This window comes from Mustela erminea, chromosome 16 (assembly GCF_009829155.1).
Source record: "Mustela erminea isolate mMusErm1 chromosome 16, mMusErm1.Pri, whole genome shotgun sequence".
NCBI lineage: Eukaryota > Metazoa > Chordata > Mammalia > Carnivora > Mustelidae > Mustela > Mustela erminea.
The window spans coordinates 62,275,998-62,293,329 of record NC_045629.1 but is presented as its reverse complement, the minus strand read 5'-3'; positions in this window follow the sequence as shown (position 1 = coordinate 62,293,329).

The window sequence follows — 17,332 nt, the reverse complement described above, 5'->3', positions numbered from 1 at the left end:
GATCAGTTGGTTAAGCGACTGCCTTTGGCTCAGGTCATGATCCTGGAGTCCTGGAATCAAGTCCCGCCTCGGGATCCCAGCTCCACAGGGAGTCTGCTTCTCCCTCTGAACTTCTACCCTCTCATGCTTTCTCTCACCCTCTCTCTCTCTCTCAAATAATAAAATCTTAAAAAAAAAAAAAAAGGATGCTGCCTCTGTCTTATAAGTGTTTGGAGTTAGAATACTGGGCCCTAAAAGAGTTCTTATAAATCATTCAACAATGTTATCCTTAAAGACTCTGAACCATCAAGAGAAGATTAAATCATGCTGAGTATGTACTGTTTGAAAAGGTAGGGAATTTGTTTTAGTATTATTATTAAGCGCTCATCTTCTGAAGAATAATCCGTCTCCTGAAAAATCTCTGTTCCCTGGGAATTCTGATGTCTGTGATTAAACAGCTGTTTGTATTCTTGGGACATAAGAGTGATGAGGGGGAAGGGCAGAGATGAGTCTGTTGAAAGTAACGTGGGAAAAAAAATGATTATTGTTAACTGAAGATCCTACTTTACTCTGATTTCCTTAGTTTTTACTTAAGGTCCTTTTTCTGTTCCAGGAGCCTATCCAGAATCCCGTATATAGGTCATATTATCCTTAGGGTCCTCTTGACTATGCCAGTCACTCAGACTTTCTTTGTTTTTGATGACCTTGACAGTTTTGAGGAGTGGTGATCAGGAATCTTGTAGTGCACCTCCTTTTGGAGTTGGTCTAATGCTTTCCTTATAGTTAGAGGGGAGTTAGGGGATTTGGGGAGGAAAACCACAGAGATAAGGTGCTGTTTCGTCAGACCATATCAAAGAACACACTATCAATCTGGCATTTCTGTTGTTCCTCTTGATCACCTGCCTGGGACAGTATTTGTCAGATTTCTCCATTTTTAAGTTTTTATTTCCTCCTCTCCATCTTTTACTCTTTGGAAGGAAGTTGCTATGTGTAGCCCACATATAAGAAGAGCCAAGTCAGGGGCACCTGGGTGGCTCAGTGGGTTAAAGCCTCTGCCTTCTGCTCAGGTCATGATTCCAGGGTCCTGGGATCGAGCCCTGCATCAAGCCCTGCATCGGGCTCTCTGCTCAGCGGGGAGCCTGCTTCTCTTCCTCTCTCTCTGCCTGCCTCTCTGCCTACTGGTGATCTGTCTGTCAAATAAATAAAAGAAAAAAAAAAAAAGAAGAGCCAAGTCATATTCTCCTTCTCATGGTGGGGTACCTATATAAATTACTTGGAATTATTCTATAAGGAATGCTTGTCTATTCTCCCTTTCGTTTATCCAGTGACATATCATTATGGACTCTTGGTTATTATTTAATTTATTTATTATTTATTATTACTAATAATTTATTTAATACCTCAATTTATAATCCAATATTATTTTACTTACATTGTCGCTCTAATTTTTCCAGCTCTGGCCATTGAGAACTCTTTTACAAGGCTCTATCCCTTTGATATATAATTTCCTTAATTTCCGGTCATACAGATACTTCAGACTTACCTTGAATACTTCCTATTTCAGTCCTTGAAGCAGTTATTTCTCCAGTGATCCCTGGTTCCTTTTATTTGAGAATGGTATTAGCAACTAAGACCTGAACAATAGGTGTGCTCCTTGCTACTGAGATATTCTTGGTACAGGGCCTTCTGAGTTGATAGAGCAACATAATATATGGGTACATTGTAACCTGTGTGTGTACACACATTTGTAAATATTCCATATGTAGCCATCTGTATCTATCTTAAATTAAACGTGTGTTTCACACTGATCTCTCCCATTCTAATCCAGCCTTCTCTCCTCATATATCTTTAACTCCTTCTCCACTCCCAACAGTGAGAAACCTGGCTCCCACTGTCTGCCATCCATCTACTTCACGGTTCAATTCCAATATACATTTGTAGCATTTTCAGAATTTTGAAACTCCTGCTCCACTGGGACACAAATTTAGCTACTTGAGTTTTATCCCACTCGTTTCTGAAGTTACTTATGTCAGGACCTCTTTCTATCACATCCTTCAAAGGGATCATTTCATTCATTTGTAAAACAGTTGGGTTATCTTGCCACATTCTGGCTTCTATTTTTGGATCCCCCAACCTCCTAAATTATAGGTTTTTAATTTGCATACATTAAAGGTTCACTCTTTGTGTTATAAAGGTCTCCAGATTTTGACAAATGGATACGGGATCATGCAGAATGTTTTTATTGCCTTGACAAAAATCCCCTGTGCTTTACGTGGTCAAGTGTCTCTCCATTTGCTGAATGCCTTGCAACCACGGATCTTTTTATCGTATTTCTAATTTGGTCTTGCCAGAATATCATGTAGAATCCTACATAACCTTCTCAGACTGGCTTCTTTCACTTAGCAATATATCTTTAAGATTATCCATATTTTTAAATGACTTGAGGGCTCATTCCTTGCTTATCACAGAAAAAAATGTCAGGATATACAAATTTCCTTATCCATTCACCTATTCAAGGACATCTTGGTTTGTCCAGTTTGATGTGATTATGATAAAGCTGCTGTCAGTAGCCACATGCAGGCTTTTATGTGGATAGAAGTTTTCGAATCACTTGGATAAATACCTAGGGTTGCAGTTGACAGATTGCACAGTAAGACCATGTTCAATGCGTAAAAGCTGCCTGTCTTGCAAAATGACAGCAACATTTTGCATTCCCAACAGCAGCGACTGAGAGTTTCTCTTGCTCCACCTCCTCACCAGCAATCGGCGCAGCCCCTTTTTCTTAGATTTTAGCCATTCAAATCGGGGTGTACTTGTATCTTCTTTAAGTTTTCATGTCTGTGGACAAATAATATTGAAAATCTTTTCACATGCTTATTTGCCACCTATGTACCTTCTTTTGATAAAATGTCTATTCAAATATTTTGCTCATTTTTCCCCTTTGTGCCTGCATGTTTACTTATTATTGAATTATAGAGTTCATTGTGTGTTTTAGTTTTTAAAGTGCTTTTACGTAATATATTTTAAAAAGAGGAGTTACTAATAAAGTAAAATGTACTGATCCAACAAATCATTAGCTTTCTATTAGTGTACACAAAAGAATGATTTGTGATTTTGCTAGTTGCACCACTCAGACTCTAACTTAGTATTTTGAATCCTGCCTATTGCAATTATAAATACCTTTGGTATTTAAACTCTGTGCTGTCTTCCTCCAGTCTCCTTTCATGTAAACTCCATGAAGCCAGACTTTATTTCGTTGCCCTCTAGTTTTAATCATAGAGAATGATAATCGCTCAATAAATGTTGGTTGAATAAATGAATGAATGAATGCATGAATCTGAAAGCAAAATAGTGATTGCATGAGTCGAGTGGAGAAATAGTTGGACATATTCACCAAATTTTTTCACTTATATACAGATGTTCTGACATCCTATGGAAACACCACCACCAGCAATTTTTTAGATTATCTGTTTCCATGTAAACAAATGTTATTTAAGGGACTTAAAAGGCAGTATTGGTTTTAAATACGCAGTGCCTTGGGGCTCCTGATTGGTTTAGTTGATAGAGCATCAGACTCTGATTTCGGTTCAGGTCATGATCTTGGAGTTGTGAGATTGAGCCCCACATCCACCTCCATGGTAGGCCTGGAGCCTGCTTGAGAGTCTCCTTCTCCTTCTACCTGACCCCTCTGTGCGCTTGTGTTCTCAAATAAATTAAAAAAAATGCCCAGTGAATTCTAATTTAACTATGCAATTTAAGAATATGGCATAGAGACCCTGGGTGACTCAGTCAGCTAAGTGTCTGCCTTGAGTTAGGTCATGATCTCAGAGCCCTGGTTTGAGCCCTGTATTGGGCTCCCTACTCAGTGAGGCGTCTGCTTCTCCCTCCTCCTCCACCCCTCCCCTCTCGTGCTTTCTCTCTCCCTCTCAAATAAATAAATAAAATCTTAAAAAAAAAAAAAAAAAAGACCATGGGCTTGAACAGAACTTTCCTTTTTATATCTTCATGTATGGGTTCATGAAGACACAACTTATTTAATTCAAAATATTTAAGTCACATCTATTACATTCTTCAAACAAAGGGAATATTTGGAAACATGACCTGGTTAGCATGAAGGTTACTGAAAGAAATATTTACCTGAACTAGATTTCTAGTAAATATCATCTTGCTGTTGTTATTATATACTCGCATATTTTAGATGATGGCTGAAATTACCAATGACAAATCTTGAATCATCCTGCTTTAAGTAATTTACAAAAAATGCTGCAGTTTCCAAGTCTGAAAAGAGAATATACTTTTGATAGAAAGGAACAAATACAAATATACTACGAATTCAAATCACTGACTTTTCTTCATGGAAAAAATACACAGTGAGATCAGAAGACAAGATGTGCAGTCATCTATGTTTTATTTATCTGCTGGAATGCACATTTGGGTGTTAAGCTTTGAAGTACCTGAAAACTCTACCCAATACTTCCGTAGTAAAATACCTTAGCAGATTACATTGTATGAATCTGGATACTACTCTGCCAATTACAGGCATTTGGTCTACTTAGCTCCCTTTACAACCCTCATTATAGCATTGAACTTGAGCAGATTCAATTGATATTATTTAGAGAAGGACCACAAATTGGGTTTGAAAATTTAGAAATTTTAACTTTATGTGCTTCTGCATAGTACATTCTTATGAAAAGAGTGAGTTGCAGTATGAGAGAAATATGACCTGTTGACATTGCAAATGTGCAACAGGAAAGGGTCTTCCTAGGAACTGCATATTGACCAGACACTCTGTATAATGAAAAGAACTTTGCTTCTCTTCAGTATATTTGAGAACGGCATGTGGTGTTGACTTACCATATGAGTCTGGGTTCCAAATTTTTTTTTTTTTAAATCACATAGTGTGTTCATGAGGTGAACACTGCATCTCACTCAAGCCCATTATACAAATTAGAAGCCTTTGTTCTTTTTGTGTTTTGTTGGTAGACATTAACATGGACACTATGAACATATTGGAGCTGGAAGTAATGAAGTGAAATTGCTCACATCATTACTTTAAATTGAAATGCAGACAGTTCATCTCCACAGAAGTCATGAGACTCTTTTATCTGGAATATTAAAAACACTGACTATCAAAATTTCAACAACTACAAAAACCTACTATGTTTTAAAGAAGCATTTTTCCCCCCTCATGCACTATACCTGTATGGGAATTTTTCTGAAAATCCCTTGTATTCATCTCTCTTTGCTTCAGTTCCTAATTGGAGGCTGTGTCTGGAACACCAGCAATTTGAAATGGAAAGCATATTCTCTTGGAATAGAGGTTGCATTCCTCTTTATTTTCTTGTGTTACTATGAATTAACTTGTTAGCTCATTATTAAAGACAAAATAGGTATGCATCATTAGCTAAGCACTAATGATCAGGCATTAGGGGAGAAAATTTGGACTAAACAAGTTTCTATAATCAAACTAATTTTGTTTAACAAAAGCTTCTCATGATTCTACATAGGTGAATACTTCAAAAGATCATTTCTTAATAATACTAACTTGAAAAAAAAAATATAATACTAACTTTAAAAATCTGCTTCAATGTAAGAGGATGTTCAGAGAAAATATGGCATTTTATAACACAAGCTATTTTAAAGCAGATGGGCTGTGTCAATCTCCAAGACAGTTTCTGCACTTGTTCCTATAGAAATCATAAATGTGCCAGAAACTGTGGGGATGTCATGCTAGCAAAATATAATAAGACATGGGGCATTTTTCATTTTCTGAGGATATAATAATAGTAATAACTGTGCTTTATAAGCTCATTTCTATTAATCAAATATGCAGAGTTGATAGTCAGCTCTTGAATCTTTTTGAGTGTGTGCTTTTGAAATTATTACAGATTTACAGAATCATGGAAATATGCTAAATCTAATATCTTAGTTTTACATAATGTGAAACTGAGGCTCGGGTGATGACTAAAACCCTGACAGAAATAAGGAGGGGAGATTTCTGATTCCACCCCCCTCGGTCCCCTCCTTACCCCGATTTTCCCACCTGCTAGCCTCGTAACCCCTGACTGGGCTTTCCTGTGTTATCACCAGAGGTGGACTTTCTGTTCTCCTGCCTGAATTCAGTCATGCCACTTGTGTGTCAGAGCTTATCTCCTCTTGCCTACCCATGGAAAGCACTGCAACAACTCTCACCTTTCTGACATCATTAATCCTTGCTCTTTACTGGGCCATTCCTGATTCTCTGATCTTTAAAAAAAAAAAAAAAAAAAAGGAAATAAGCAGGCTTTTCTTCAAAATTCTCTCTCTGCTTGATTTTGAGACCACCATATGCTGTTTTCTCTCCTTGCTTACTGCCCTATTAGAGTCTAGATCATTCTCTGTCTCCCTGACCATTTAAAAGTCAGAGGTCTACAAAGCTTGGGCTTTGGTCCTCTTGTATCCTGCACTCACTGTGCTCATGCTCTCATCTGGTCTGAAAACTTTAAAGGTCATCTATGCGGTGATAACTTCATCTCGCAACTACTTCTCTGCTGAAATCCATCATCATATCTCCAACTGATGACCCATCATCTCCAGCTGATCATAAATAATAAATGATAATCAATGTCTCAAATACAATAGTCTATAACTAAACTCTTATTTTTGGTTTTTTGGTTTTTTCTTTTTCCTAAAAGCTGTTCTACCATAGTCTTTCTTATATCAGTAGATGGCAACTCTGTCCTTCCAGATGTCCAGGACAAAAACTTGGAATTCCTTTTGACTCCTATTTCTCTCACCTACCATATTCAATCCATCAGAAAACTGCAGCATCACTTTCAAAGTATATCTAAAAGCCAACCATACATTACAATTATATCACAGCTACCCCGGTCCATGGCTACATCATCTCTCACCTAGATCTCTGCAGTTGCTTCCTGACAGGTCATGCTAGCTCTAGGGACTCGCTCCCAGGCAATCTACTCTCAATACAGCCGCCAGACTTATTCCTTAGACATAGGCATATCCTGTCATTCCTCCACTAAAAATGCTTCAGTAATGTCCCATTTCTCAGAGTTCGTGTACAGATATACATAAGTAAAGATATGATTACATTATAGGACAGTCTATTCAAAAGTCCAAGGTATAGTGGAAAGGCACAGGTAATCACCTAATTTAGTTTTGGAGGACCACTGTAACCTTCTGAGAAAAAAAGTAACATCTATCCTATGAATTTGAAGGATGAATAGCCATTATCCCAGAGGCTGGATGATTGGGGGAGGATCAACATAGGAAACACTCAGCATTTTGAGATTGTACTATGTGGAAAGCACTTTTTAAAATACAGATAGTTTACATTGGTTTGTTCATTTAATTTCCCTTACAAACTTTCCAAGTAAGTAGTGTTATTATCCTTATTTTGCAGATGATGACGGTGATACACAGCCAGCTATTGGTAGAGTAAGGATTTAAATTCACTTAGTACCTCTTCAAGGATCAGGCACCAACTACTGTAATTGGAAAAGTTAGCAAGACCCAGATCCTAGAGAGCCTCAAGGTCCAAGTTAAAATTAGATTTTGTCCTAAGAGTCATAGGAGATACTTTCCCTACTTTGGTCTGATCAGTATATTAAGAAAATGAACTGGGTAAGAAGGAAATGCACAGTACTACCTTCAGTTTAATAAACTGCTGGGGTTAAAAGTGAAGTTGTGAAGTTCCTTATAAATTTCAGCTTCCTGGCCTCATTTCAAGCCATTTTTCTTTCTCTCCAACCACCCTCCCATCCGTTGCCTTTGGATTTCACCTAAACTATGCTCTAAACTCTGTGCTCACTCTTCCCAGAGAAGTGTGCTTGCACACAAAAAGTGCACACATTTCACAGTTTTGAGAGATGGAAGTCTTCCAGCCTGGGTTAAGAGTTCAAACTCTGAAAACTCATGGCAACTTGTTGCTTCCTGACCCAACAGTTCTGATTAGGTCTTTGGTCTATTTCCTCTTTCTTAAAAAAAAAAAAAATCAATTCTTTTCCCCCTCATAGAAACCAATTACCAAGTATTCAGTGTGCCGTTTAATTATCAAAGATCTGGGAAATTTCCTCTAATTCTTATCTTCCTTGTCTCATGGGTACAGATAAACAGTCATGTGTTATTCAGAGTGGGCTAGGGTATGCTACACTATCAAATTCTCTGAACTTGAGGCTTTACGCATCAGAGAGTTTTTTTGTTTTTTCCTTCTACCTTAAGGCCACCGTGAGGCAGTAGTATCAGACTACTTCTATTTCATAATGCCAGAATATCAACTTGGGCCTTCCAGTTTGCCAAAACAGAGAAAAAGTTGGGGAATGAAACACCACTTCAAGAATGCCTCTGCCTAGACTTGGAGCACGTCATTTCTGCTTTCACTTCATTAGCCAGAACTTGTAGTATGGCTTTAACTGACACATCCTATATGGGGCAGTTGGGAGTGCTTCCACAGGTAACAATTAAAATGAGGTAGTGATTAGTTCATCTCTTTTCTAGCTTTTGCCTCATTATATGATAGCTATGTGTTTACATGTCTGTATCTTCATTAGAACTATGTGCTCCTGGAGGGCTTTTTTTTTTTTTTTCTTTTAACTCCTACTTCAATTAAGGTTGATTAAGTTCACGTCTGTGAATGTTGTTGAGTTGCATGTATTAGGCACGGTTTGTGTTATAGACCAGGTTCCCAGGAAAGAGACACTGAAAAGTTTATTAGGAAGTGCACTTGGGATAAGCAGCTGTTGTTGGAGTGATGACAGCACCACTAGACAGGGGGAGAAGTTGAGCTCTGGTACAGTCTCAATGGAGATTTCCAACAGACTCCACTAGAACTTAAACCTTAGATAGTCCTATAGAGTTGTCTGAGTTGGAGATTTGGGGGTCCAATTTTATATGCCAGCATCAGCTGGTCATTGGATGTAGGCTGCCATAGGGTAGGAGTATGTGATCTTGAATGAAGACATCCTCCTCAGCCAAAGACAACTCCCAGAGGAGAAGCCGGCAGTTCTAAAGGGGACATCTTGGTATAGCACAGTGCCCATTGCCATTTAAACAAAAAGTATGGGTGCCTCATTGGGTGGTATATTGGAACTATCCTGTGTATATAAATGTTATATTGTCTTACAGGGCTAACAAAACAGGAGTCCTCTCTGATAGCCTAAACAATTCGTGCTGTTTAAAAACTAGAAATTACCATATTTGACAATTTGGGGCTTAAGAGTTTTGTGATTTTTTTAGTTTTTTCACTTTGTTATAAATAAAATTCTATTATAATTTTTTAAGCATACATTCAGAATTCAGTCTAAAATTGGGTTCCTAAATGATATAGACAAATTCCACATTTTCATTTAAACATGTATTTACATCCACAGCTACTCAGTTGTGTGGGTAATTTAAGCTTCTGAGTTGAGAATGGGTTTCATTGCTTTTTATCTACTCAAAAATAGCTCATATGCACTAATGTATAAATACAATTTACTCAGTGACATAAAAATGTTATGTCAAAATAGAGCCAGAATAGAGTAATCGTTAGCTTTTTAATATGTTCCAATAAATGAAAATGAGTTAGGATTAACTTCGCATTTAAACTGACAGTACTAATTTTATGAATGCCATGCAAATATTTTTTTGCAATACCACATGATTTATTTAACTCTTCTCTGTGTTTTTCTTTCTTTAAATTGGAGATTTTAAAGAGCTTGAAATAAAATAATAGGTGATAGATAGGATATAGAAGCTTCAAAACATCTCATGCTGGATTTGTCTTACAAATATGTTTGCTGTTCTTTCCTTTGAATATTCACAAGTATAAACACTTCTATTGCAAATATACAGTTGTCTGCTTTGGCCAGTTAGTTTGAGGGCAGCGAAATAAAAACACGAAAAAGATAGGTCCTTAGAGTAAGGTCGCTTACAGTGTTTTAGAAGACATAGGTATTTGAACACAAGAGTTTATCACTATGTGATGGATACTGTAATGGATATAGATTCAGAGTACCACAGGAACACATTACAGGGAGCAAAAATTCTATATGTGAGAGAATTGAAAAGATGAAGTAGTTAATTTTTCCCCCTAATAAAAAACTTTAAAGTTTTAGTGGCTTACAGAAGCAATCAATAACTTTCCTACTCATGGTTCTGTAAGTTCAGCTGATCTTGACTTGCTGTGCCTGGTCCAGGCTGAACTCCAGGCTTCCTGTCTGGTCATGTCCGTCCTATATATCTTCACCTTAGACTTGACTGAAGAGTGATGACTGAGGTGTGCTCTTCTGATGGCAAATCACATACAAGCAAGAGGCTAAGCCAAATCATAGAAGTTTGTCTAAAGATGACACTCCTATCCCATTCTGCTAGCCAAAGGAAATCTAATGCCCAGTTTCAGCATTGATGGGGCAAGGAAATATACCCTACCTGTGCCAGTGAGAAGTACTGCAAAGTTACACAAGGAATCCATGGATAGAAAGTCTGTAATGGACATATGCTTTAAAGATCTAGGAGCAAGAGTACACTCTATAACAGAAAGTTTCAAAGGGGATGATATATCTGAGCTGGGTTTTGAAGGATGAGTAAGAGTTTCCTAGTACAAGTCTACACTGAATCCAAATCCAATATCCTACTCTGCTACTCTTCTTACAACTTCACGTTATTGACGTTTGGAAAATGTGTAATTGCTTTATTCTTTCCAGATAATCACACTCCACAACTAACTGAAACTTTCTCATCCTCAATGTCATTGTCAAATTCACTTACCTCTGACATAGGTTAAGCTCTACATAAATTCCCTTCCTGTTGCCCAAAGCTTTTATTCACTGTCTGCAAGGACTACTGGTGCCTTTGAGACTGCTGTTTCTAATGCCTCTGTCTGTAGCTTTCCAACTTTCTCTCCCATTATTTGCAGATCTTCAGAACAACTAGTGTCCCTAGTATTTGCTGATTTTTTACTTGGATAGCTGTGATGGGTTTTTTTAAATTATACTTCTGTCACTTTTCATTATTAATTGCCACTACAAATTTGTTCTCCTTTTGCTTTTTATATTATAAGTAATTATATTTATTTTATTTATGTATAACCCAAATATCTCTCAACCCTTGAATATAAATCATCTTCAGTTGCCTTTTCAAAAATCCTCTGAATTGACCTACAGATGAAACTTTTATTTCAGTATAGTCAGCTTTTTTTTTTTTTAAATATGAACTGTAGATAATACTGAATTTGAGGGATAAGAATAATAAAATGAGATTGCTTCCCTTTCTTTGTATGTTTCTTGGGTTTTCTACTATCATTTATAGTCATATCTCAATCATAGGATTATTTGAAAAGAAATTAGCACTATTGCTCATTCCATATACAGTTCCCACTTTTCTCTGAGGAAAGTGATTTTTATTGGACAAGAGCAGTTAGTTGAAAAAAACAACTCTCTTGGAAGTAAGGAGTTAACAGGAGTTGTAACAAAAAGCAGTGTTAAAAAGAGATGAGAGTCTGTGGACTTGAGATCAGCAACCAGAAAAGATCATTGAGATTCATGAATGTAAGAGAAGCACTTGCATTGCCAAGGAAAAATTAAAAATTGTTGTCGAGTTCAGACAAACTATTAATGCATATGTAATGTGGAAGCACAGAACTGGTAAGAACTAGCCTTAGGCAAGATTTCATTTTCAAACAGAGAATACTTTATATTATGATTCTACAAATGAATGTTGTCTAAATATTTTTGTTAATTGCAGAATATTTCACGATAATAAGGATCATCAAGTGTTGAAAATGTAGTGATTCATTTGACATTGAAAAAAAAAAGAACTACATGTATTTTAAGCATAAAAATTAAGGCTCTTCTGGGTTTGAACTACATTCACACCTTGGAAATCAGTAGAAATCAAGGTCCTTCACCTTACAGAGGGTAGGCAAATAATTTTCCTAAATATTTTGCAGCACAACTGGAAGGAAACCAGAATTCTAATTCACATTGTCTTCACCAGCATCTATTCAGTGCCTTACACAAAGCTTTGCATACAAAATGTTTAACAAACATATCTTGAGTAAATAGGTATTTATTGAGTAGCCTTGAAATGTATGGTGAGCATTGGAGTGGGTAAGGAAGAGAAAAAGCACACAGTTTTATTCATTCAACTCGTATTTGGTAAGCAGTTATTATGTACTGTTTTAAGTGCTGGGGTATGGTATTATGAATGAGACAGGGAAACTCCATTATCTCATGAACCGTACATTCTAATTGGGTGAGACAGAAAACAACAACAACAAAAAGCAACAAATAATGTAATATGAGAGATCATCTGCATCTAGAACTATAAAACAAATAAAGAGGGTGAAGTCATGGTTCGAGAAGACTGGGGGGATTCCTATTATATGTGGGATGACCAAGGAACAATGTTCTGAAAAGGTGGCACTTGAGGTGAGACTTCTGTAATGAAGAGGCAGCTATTTGAGGAGCCGCTAGGGAAAGTGGTTCAGACAGAAGAGCAAGTTCAAACTCACTGTGACAGGGAAAGTCTCTGTGGTTTGAGGAACAAAAAGGAGGCCTGTGTGACTCGAGGATATGGAATGCGGTAGTGAGAGAGGGAGTCTGGGACCAGAATGTTAGAGCCTTGTTCCTGAGGCAAAGACTTTGCATTTTATTTTAAATACAATGGGAATCTATCAGAGAGATTTTAGGAAGAAGAGAGTATATGAATTAATTTATTATTTCAAAAGTCACTCTGACCACATTGTTGAGAAAGACTCACAGAGGGCGATAGTTAGACCTAACCATTATTAGGAATTGACTGCCCATAACCACACCCAGAGATGATAGTGGTTTGGGTTGAGTGACAATGGAAATAGATATTAGACACCAACAGGCCTAGCAGATAGATTGGCTGTGGATGGGAGGGAAACTGAGTCATCAAGAATCATTCTGCAGGTGCCTGGGTGGCTCAATGGATTAAGCCGCTGCCTTCGGCTCAGGTCATGATCTCAGTGTCCTGGGATAGAGCCCCACATCGGGCTCTCTGCTCAGCGGGGAGCCTGCTTCCCCTTCTCTCTCTGCCTGCCTCTCTGCCTACTTGTGATCTCGCTCTTTGTGTCAAGTAAATATATAAAATCTGAAAAAAAAAAAAGAATCATTCAGATGTTTTGGAGTTATAGCTCTGGGTGGATGAGGGGTCATTTTATAGAAATGGAAGGGACTCCCCACTAAGAGATGGTTAGTTATGGAAAAGCAAAAAAGAATTGGTTAAAGAAAGTTTATAGTCTCGCAAAGAACACATGCATATACACACATGGTGCTGAAAGCAAGTTAAGAAGTAGCTAAATAAATTATAAAACGTTGAAGGAATACAGAGGAGGGAGCCATTAATTATCACTAAGTGAATCCTTTCATATGTTTGACTATGTTTCAGTATGCCTGACTTGCAATGAGGTGGTATCAAAGACTGTTGATCATTGCACATTGCATGAAATCTGGGTGTTTATTTTTAGCCTAGCCACTAAGTAATATCAGAAAAGTCAATCCATACTTTTTTGTGGCTTTTTCTTCATGGTTTCAAAATGGCTGCAGCAGCTCTAACATCATGTTCTTACACGACAGAACCTCCGCTAAGAAGAATGGGGATGGGGAGGAAAAAAGAAGCTCCATTCTCATTGGCCTTTTCTTTTAATCAGGAAAATTTTTCCTACAAGCTCTCTAGCTGGTATTTATTACATCTAATTGGCCTGAGCTGGGCCACATACTCATCTCTAGATTAAACACTGACAAAGGAAAACTTAATTGCCAGTATTGATTGAGATCAATCAAAATTGAGCTTTTGAGGCTGGAGTCTTTGCTGCCTAAACATAATAAGGATTCTGGAAGCAAAAAAAAGACTGTTTGACACACAATATGATTAGAGATACAAAGGTTGTTTTTCAGCTGGGCCTTCAATGATAAAAGGCAAAATTGTTGTATTTACAAGTTCACTCTATTTTAGGCTAAGAAGAAGGCTTAGGTACATAGTAGGCATTCTATAACTACACATTATTAAGTGGATAATTAATATATATTTATTGAATGAATTATAACTTATACATGAAGAATACAAGAGATCTTATACAAGAGGTCAGAGAAGTGAAATAACTTGACCAAGCTAATTCAGTAATAACCATTAGAGCAACATTCAAACTCAGATTGCTCTTGTCCCAGTGCTGAACTATGCTCATTGAGGTACGTTGATTTTCAATAAAGTCTAATGGTACAGACCATGTACAGACCATACAACCCTAAAAAGAAGCTAAATCCAAGGTCTGAGCAAAGGGGAGATTCTCAAATAGAGTCAAGATATTCAAGAAAACTAACCACATAGTTTTTTGTTTCCTTTAATTCCTTTAATTTAATTCCTTTGTTTGCCCTTGGCAGAACACTTCATTAACCCATCTCTTAAACTACCAAAACTACAAAAAGTTTTCTATCTTTGTCAGTCATGCACAATCTCTTAACCTGCACTCCAGTGTCATCATGATCTCTAACTCCTTGGTCTCTCCCCCTTTTCCAAGTGTGTCTGTCCCATCATATCTTTATTCCTTCTCCAACCAAACTATAACTTGTGGTCATTCTGTTAATTATTATGTTACAGTCAAACTTACTTCCTCCCCAGTGACTGACCCTGTGGATCAATGACAACCCCATGTCAATCCAACTTCCCGTCGCATTTCTTCCATTAACAGGGCCACTGAAAATGTCTAAGAAAATCTTGTAAATATGTTGCCTTGATCCACTAGAAATGAATGCTTCCCATCTCATTACACCATTTCATTCAGTAATTTATTTGCTTGTATCCCATCACCAGAGCCCCTTATTTCCTAGAATAACTCTTCCATATCTTTTTTTCTCTCAAGTCCTCCTCCCTAAAAATTTTTCCACAAAAATTCTATTTCTTCTTAGACTGTGGTAAAATTGTCCTTTGCCATCCTTTTGGTAAATTTGCCATTGAGACATTTGGGGTGTGATTTGATTGGTCAATGAGATGAGTGGAAGTAACATGTCACTATATATGGAAGTTTTAAGAGCCAGTGTGTGGTTCACCACACATCCCTTCCCTTATTTCAATGATCACTAAAGTGTGTGTCAGGATGGAGCTTTCATAAGCTCAGTCCCTGTGGAATTTAGATAATTTCTGTTCCCCTAGTAATCTGTGCTTTTTACGAAGAACAAACCAGTCTTTGCTAAATCATTAAGAGTTTGGATTTGTTTGTTACTGTAGTATAATTCAGCCCATCCTAACTGATACAGATACTTTGTAAAAGTTCACGTAGTCCTTTCCTTGAAATTTCTCCTTTGAGTTTTACCATTACATTATCTCCCCATCCTCAGGCTATAAATTTGACTCCTTAATTCTTAGTTTTCATAATAGGTTCCCCTTTTTTTTTCAACCTCATTTTTTCCCCCTTGTGTTAACTCATCCAGGGTCAGCACATCTACTATCACTTCTTCAACTTCTATCTAAACTTAATAACTCTAATGTCTATAACTTCAGTAAAGTCTTCTCCCCAGATATTCAGATCCACATGTGCAAAGGCTATTTAGACATTTTCGACTGGATATTTTCTTCAACTTGTTTTTGTCTATTCTCACTAAAGCAATTCTTTCTGTTGAATCCATCTCTTTGTAAATGTTACTTTACTCATATTCTAAACCAGAAATCTGGAAATAATCATAGTTTCAGTCTTCTAAGTCACTCCAATTAGCCTATAATTATATAAATTCTCCATGTAAAATAGTTCTTGTCATCTTTGCCTATTCTCCTTATAGAATCGCATCATCCTAAGTAAGCCATGACAATTTCAATAGTCTTCTGAAATTTCAGAGTTATATTTATAAAAGACTAGTTAGATCACATAACTCTCATAAAAAAAATGATTCTGAAACTTTATTACCAGTAACACAGACAATATATTTCTAGCATAACATAAAAAGTCCAATAAAGACCATTCAAGTCTATAATCTCCTTCCTCTATTCCTCTTGAACATTCCAATCAAATTTGTAGAGGTAGACATTTATTTCTAAATACATTTGTTTATGACATTTCTTCATCTGAATTACCATTCCCTTCTTCTTCCTGAATGATCACCATGAAGACTTTCTTTAGCAGCTCCTCCTTTGTCCAAATGAATTATTTCCCTTCTGTGTTTCAATGATAAACTGTAGATAACATTTACTGAGCAGTTTCTCCCTGTGTTAGTTTCCTAGGGCTGATGAAACAAATTACCACAAACTTGAAGTCTTCATACAACAGAAATTTATTCTGTCATACTTCTAGAGTCTAGCAATTTGCAATCAGGTGTCAGCAGGGCCATACTCCCCCCGAGGCTCTAGAGAAGAAGATTTCCTTGCTTTTTAGAAGTTTCTGGTGGTTGCTAGCAATCCTTGGTATTCCTAGTCTTATGGATGCATCACTTCAATCTCTGCCTCCATTTTCCCATGGCTTTCCTCCTTGTATGTCTCTTCTGTGTCTCCACACTCGTATCTCTCTCTCTTTTCTTTTATAAGATAATGCCCATTGCGTTTAGGTCCCATGATAATCCAGTATGACCTGGTCTTTAATTAATTACATCTGCAAAGACCGTATTTCCAAATATGGCTTCATGTACAAGTGTCAAAGGTTCAGACTTAAATATATGTTTGGTGTAGGGGAGGGAACACAAACATACTCCACCACCTTTTAGCATTGTGCCAAGTGCTTCTAAGTCAAACCATATGAAAGTGCCATTTCTGCATTTGACAAATTCATATGTTCAATCCCAATGTTAGCACATTGAGTTTTCACAACATCTCTATCAGGTGATATTACTTTTAGTCCCATTTTAAGGGGAGGACACTGAGGAAGTTAACTAACTTGCTCAAGGTATATAATTGGTAAGTGACAGAGTCTAACTCCAGCATCCATTCTCTTTATAATATGTCACTTCTCTTTGGCCATATTAAATCTTGTACGCAACTCTATTATATCACTTATGACATAACTGATGTTCATGTTACCCTCAATTCTATTCTCTGAGCTACTCTAGGAATCTTTATTTTTCATTATGTATTCCCAACATTAAATATAATATGTGTCATTACATAGAAAACAAATGTTCTTTAAAAAATAAATGAATATATGGTCTGGAAAATGTACTCTCCTGAAGAGAAAAGAGAGGGTACTTGGGAATAATAATATTTCTTGCCAATACCCAGCCATTGCATGTCACTAAAGACAATATAGTAGGGACTGAGAAGCTATTGGGAATTCAGTCTTAGTCCCATGTGACAAAATACCATCTGCTCATCCTCATTCTAAAATCACCCTTATCTCATTGTTAGCTCTAGTTCTACCATTACAAGTATT